Source organism: Dioscorea cayenensis, chromosome 14 (assembly GCF_009730915.1).
Source record: "Dioscorea cayenensis subsp. rotundata cultivar TDr96_F1 chromosome 14, TDr96_F1_v2_PseudoChromosome.rev07_lg8_w22 25.fasta, whole genome shotgun sequence".
NCBI lineage: Eukaryota > Viridiplantae > Streptophyta > Magnoliopsida > Dioscoreales > Dioscoreaceae > Dioscorea > Dioscorea cayenensis.
The window spans coordinates 9,319,937-9,325,976 of record NC_052484.1 but is presented as its reverse complement, the minus strand read 5'-3'; the positions used below and the strand labels follow the sequence as shown (position 1 = coordinate 9,325,976).

The window sequence follows — 6,040 nt, the reverse complement described above, 5'->3', positions numbered from 1 at the left end:
TATTTGGAAGCATATGACAAATTCTTAGGATTCAATGGAGGACAAGATTCCTAATTGGTTGCCATGAGCTTGTCCATGAGTGACGTGGATACTTAAGATTCTAAACTGGACTTCTACAACATTGTGGATGTCAATGAAATTGTTGCTGATACTAAGAGTCAACTTGTTGAATTATATGATAGTTATTGTATTAGATATAGCCATATAGTTCCATATGTTGCACAGGAGGCAGTAGGACAATCTAGCAGTAGTGAAGGGGAATCATTCCGACAGAGGCAAGCAAAGAAGAAACCAAGGGGATCACAATATACAGAGCTCGACTTATATTTAAACACTACCTTCCGATTCTCAGAAGAAATCAACACAGATATGACTTTCAACGTCCTCAACTGGTGGCAAGGTAATGGAAATTCGTACCTCATTCTTTCACTAATGGTAAAGGATATTTTTGCGTGTCCTATGTCTACAGTAGCTTGCGAGCAGACTTTTAGCGCAGGTGGGAACATGTTGGATACGACACGTTCACAGTTGACCCCACAAAATATTGAAATTCAAGTTTGCACGGATGACTGGAAACGTGCTCAAGTTCGACAACAAGAAGCAGAACAAGAAAGTCCATATGCTAGTGATTTTTTCTACACAGATAACATGATGAGCACACCTGGCTCAACAACAACAATCATTAAGTCCGACCAAGACCTAGATGTTACCGATTAGGTAAGTGGGTGACCGGTTACACAAGGTAAGAGAACTACGTGAGCTTTGATTTCTCTCACACCCAGGAGGATACGTAGGTAATTTGATTCGACACGTAAACGAATTAAGTGCAAGCCATTTATTTTCAAATTTAGTGTAATTTAAATTTTTCTATATTTTCTGAATTTTTAGTAATTAATTATCATCCTTCCCCAACTCTTTATCTTAATTTCAATATTTCCCAAATCCTACTCTTATTCTTTTTTTAATTTCATTAATTCCCAATTTCAACTTGGAACATCTCTTATTATTTGAAAACTTGGGGTCTTAATTCTTGGGCTCTTAATTGATTTATTTCTTTTCTAGAAAATTTTCTAAATTTTTTTATTTTTATTTTTTTAATTTTTTGGATTTTTTAGATTTTTTAATTTTTTTATCGGGCGGGCCAACCTGGCCCGGCCCTCCGGGCCCAATCTGCCGGGTTGACCCGCCGGGTCAACATGGAAACCAGACCGGTTCCGGACCTGGCTTCCTGTGACCCTGACCCGCCGGGTCCGACGAGCCAATCCGGCCTTGCGTTCTACACCCAGCCAGGCCGGGTCCAGGTCGATGGGCCGGTGAACCGCAACCCGACAGGTCAGGCCCGCCAGGCCGGTTAACTAGCCCGTGCTCACCACTACTTGTTAGGACTGATGTCAGTGCCATCAAAAAGCCTGAACTTGAGCTCAGTCCAACCCTCTCCAACCATCCAACAACCAAGCCACTACAACAAGACAAGAACTCCTAAGATCTCATGATCTCTTGCCCAAAAAGAACAGTGAAAACCCACAAACCAAAAAACGAAAAAACTGCCAGTTTTGCAACCCAAATCAAACGAACCACCAAAACTCAAAAATATTATTCCAAAGATACTAGCTGGGATTGAATTTTTCCAGTTGCAGATCGAGCAAAATCCGATCGAGCAAAATCCGTCAAGAATGGTTCTTGACAGGTGAAATTCCCAAAAATTTATCAAAATAAACCCAAGATGACTCCTAAACTACCAAAAATCTGGATATGGATGCAGAGACTTTGTTCAATCATTTTCAGAACCTGAAAAGAGTATTTAAACATTGAGATAAAAGATTTAGTTCAGAGACTGAGAATTAGGATGCAGTTCAGCAATTAGAGAAAAACCAAAGAAGTTAGATAACAAGAGATAACTTCTTGCTGGCATTAACATTCCTCATTCGCAGCTTTATGTTCACTGCTTGATTGCTGTGGACTCCCCGCAGACATTGCTAGAGGTTAAAATACTGAATTGACACAATAATTCAAGCCCCCCACAGCTTCAATCCTTTCAATGTGCGCCATATTCCTTTTTATGGCACATATTATCACATCAACATCAGTATCGGCATCACCATGACTGATAAGTTTGCGGTCACCTAATTGCTGAAAGCAAAGAAAACCATCAAAGCAAAGCCACATTTAAAGACATGAAAAAAAAAAGGTGGCCATAGATGTGTTGTGAGAACCTGCAAACCTCAATATTGAATTGGTATTTTGATGTGAATCTGCAGAAAACATAAGCCTATCAAACAGTTTATCTGGAAATTAAAACACTGTTTAAAAAAAAAAAAAGATTGACTATAGGATTTATATGGGTTAATATAAAAAAAAAGAAAACAATTCATGGATATCACTGATATATAAAAAGAAAAAAAAAATGTAGAGCATCATTGTGAGAGATGAGAACAGTCATGAGAACTGGGAAGAATCTCACATGGTCAATATGTTAACTTTAGTGCTGCCTAATCATCCCTTAGAAGATGAACCAGAAGATTCTTCAGCCTGGAGTTATCTCACAGGGTGTTAGAGCCACTGCAGCAAAAGGTTGCAAAGTGTAATCATTCATTAAATAGTAGTGATAATGAAGTTGCACTTACATTAATTATTCTACAGAATGTGGTGGGGAGATAGTCCTGTTAAAGCGCACCATTAAGATTTCGTCCAGATGATGGCCCCGTTTAATACCATGCTAACAGTATGGGAAATAAACAGATTACTAATCAAGACTCCCTACTGATTACATTGAATACAGTACGAGAATTGGCACTAGACTCCACTAAACTTTGTCACATAATCTTCAGCACTAAGGTATTCAATGATTTGCAGGTTAAAAGAACCAATGTAGTGTTTATGACAACATAGATAAAAGTAGGTTGCTTTACCAAAGTGTTGAGCCACCTTCTCAACAACAGAGATCTCATCAGGCATAACTGGAAAACTCAATCATGTGTTCCTCAAAATGCAAATTAAGATTGCACATAAGCAAATGGGAAAAAAAATAAAAGAGAGACGGTTCTAAGCAATTTCCTCTCAACCACAAGAAAGAAACACAAGAGACAAGTAAGATTACCACTATAGGTTACTTGACATGTTAAATCTCCAAGAAAGTGAGAAATGAAAGAAGATGAAGAACTATATTCATGAGTGTTTATACAAGACAATTCTCCTAGTTAGTCATCATGCAAAAGGTGGAGTTAGGATTACAGTAAATATTGTGCTACATAGTAAATTATACAGCCTCCTACATAATACTGACTAAACAAACAACAAACAATTTACAAAGAAGACCTGTTTGCTTTGAAAGGAATAGGATTCTGGGGTAATGAACTTAACAATGCAAGATACTCTTCCAAACAGTATGAGTAGTTAGGGATGGCAATGGGGCGGGACGGGCCACATATCTTGCCCTGTGCCCGCCCCGCTTTTACAAGAGTTGAGATAAAAAATATAAAAGCTTTCATTATTTTTAATTCATTTACATCAATAATTATAAAACATACAATACTACATTAAATAAAAAATGGTACAATTTATATACAACCAATTTAGCTAGGGAATTTTTTATAAAACCCCTTATATGTATATTAATATATAGGGGTATATATGCAAATTTTTTAACGGGGCGGGCCGGGGCGGGGCGGGCGGAGCGAGGTAAAACTAGACCCGACCCGCCCGCCCTATTCCCTAATATTCAAAAATAAACCGCCTGCTCGTTGAGCGGATCGATTCGGTTTTTGCCATCTCCATGAGTAGTGGTAGTACCCACCACCGTTTGCACAATTACCCATGGAAATAACCCAGCAAGGTTCAGGCATTTGGTCATACACTCTACAAGAAACAAAGCAGCATAGATGGTAAATCAACAAAGCCTTAAGTCTATGATAGTTTTCTTCTTTATGGAACAAAATCCTCCTCTGAGCACTTTACTATATTCACCATCCAAAAAATATAAATAATTTCAAAAGAGTGAGAATCCTAGAGACTTTAATATGAGCAGAGATATGTCATCTGAGTTTTGTGGTTCAACAACTTGAGATATAACCAACAAAGCACATCATGCATATAAACGGTTGATTTTGCCCAAGATCAAAAGAACCACAAAACTGGTAACCTAATACTACTTGTAGCATTTCCAAGACTCAAGTAAATATAGTTTCACTTTAACAATTTTCAAGCAAATCCAAATCATTTTCATAAAAACCTGTAGCCTCCATGGTCAAACCAAGACTATGGTGCACAAACAAGTAAGCAAATCACATTTCAGGAAAATTCAATATTGCAGAGCAGTTAGCATACCAGAACTCTAAAGGCGAGAATAGAACATCAAGGACTTTCAGCCAGCTGCTTTCCACTTTGCAGAGAACACAGCCTAAGCAATTTGCATTGTTTTATGGCATGGAAGACATCCATTCTGAAAAAAATTGATGCAGAATACTTGAACAGACCCTACTAAAAGCCAGAGAGAATATCCTAAAGCACTAGAAATTCACAGCCAGGAGGGAAAAAAAACCACATTTTTTATGGGATCTTTCAATTATATAAACAGTGAGCTCTGAGAACTCAGTCGTGATCGTGATTCAACAAACCAAAGGTGACATTTGGACAGGCAAATATCAAGATCACAAATTAACAGTTTATACAAATTGACACAGAGATCCTGACGTAATGGCAAGAACAAGTCATTGAAATTACTTTGAAAAATAGATCCAAAGCTAAAAAAATCAAAACCAAAGCATTTGCAAGAAATTTCTCATAAAAATTAGGGTTTTGAGCATTACTTGAGCAGAGCGGGGGCCATCTTGTTGTTGCTAAGACCCAAATCGATCAAAATCACACCGCGAAGAGCAAGCTTCTAATTTTCTCAAAGTTGGGTTCTTTGTTTTCAAAAGAGAATCTTACCAGCTACCATTTGTTATATCTTGTTTGTAAAAATATAAACTACTTTTGTAAATTGAGTTTTTATTTTTCTATTTACTATATTAGTCAGTTTTGTACTTGTATTTTAAAAAAAAATCAATACAAGGATAAACTTTTTTTTTTCTTTTTTTTTATAAGCCGGATAAGCAACCGCAACAAAAAAAATATATGCTCGAAGAGAGGAATGGGGGTGGGACGAGGCGGGGATTCCTTGAAACATCCCCCGCGGGGCGGGGAGCGGGGAATGGTCTCCCCGCTCCCCGCAGGATTCCCCAAAAGAATATATTATATATTTTTAATATATTTATTAAAGATTATTTCAACATTAACATAATATTATATATATAATCAATAAATATTTATTTGTTAATATTTTTAGTTATTATTATGAAACTCACAATTATTTCATACAACTTATTTATTTAATAAAATCTTAAATTATTTTAATAAAATTATTATATAATATATCTACAAAATTAAAATTCAAACTTCTAATTTTCAAATTTCTAATATTCATAAAAACTAATTATTTATTTAATTTAAATGAATTGGATAATTAGGTAATTGTAATTTGTCTAGATTTTTTTATTCAAATATCCAGTATGTTCTACATATAAAGCATTATATTTTTTTATTTAAATATCCAGTTTTTGATCAGATTTTTTTTCATCATACATTATATTTTTTTATTTTTCAATTAGTATATAAGCATCTTTAGCATGTAGTAATATAAATCGCATTAGAAATATTATAGTTATTTATAGAAAAATTTTATATTAATGTTTTGGGCCGGACGGGGATTCCCGGTGGGGCGGAGATCCCCGCGGGGGAGTGAGCGGGGGAGGATTTTTTTCCCTGAGGGAATTTTAACGGGAATCAGCCCGCGGAGAGCGGGGATGGGGGACGGGGATCCTATTCCCGCGCCCGCCCCACCCCCATTCCTACTCGAAGAGTTCTTCTAGGTAGTTAGGGGGTGTTTGGTTGACATGCTTGGAATGGGAATGAGTCATCAATGAGTCCAACCCTTTGTTTGGTTGTACATGCATGGGAGTGAGAGAGCATGGGGAAGGAGTAAAAATCATGTAGTCATTGGTAA

At 36.7% G+C, this 6,040-nt stretch overlaps 1 long non-coding RNA gene across 1 annotated transcript; it reads right to left on the bottom strand.

Moving 5' to 3' along the window:
* Positions 1–1,740: 1,740 nt before the first annotated feature.
* On the bottom strand, positions 1,741–4,912 carry LOC120275405. Its single transcript, XR_005541101.1, has 5 exons — positions 4,806–4,912; positions 4,324–4,438; positions 2,462–2,559; positions 2,214–2,252; positions 1,741–2,130 (listed from the first exon to the last, which is right to left on the bottom strand). It is a non-coding gene; the product is annotated as an uncharacterized LOC120275405 (long non-coding RNA).
* Positions 4,913–6,040: the final 1,128 nt, after the last annotated feature.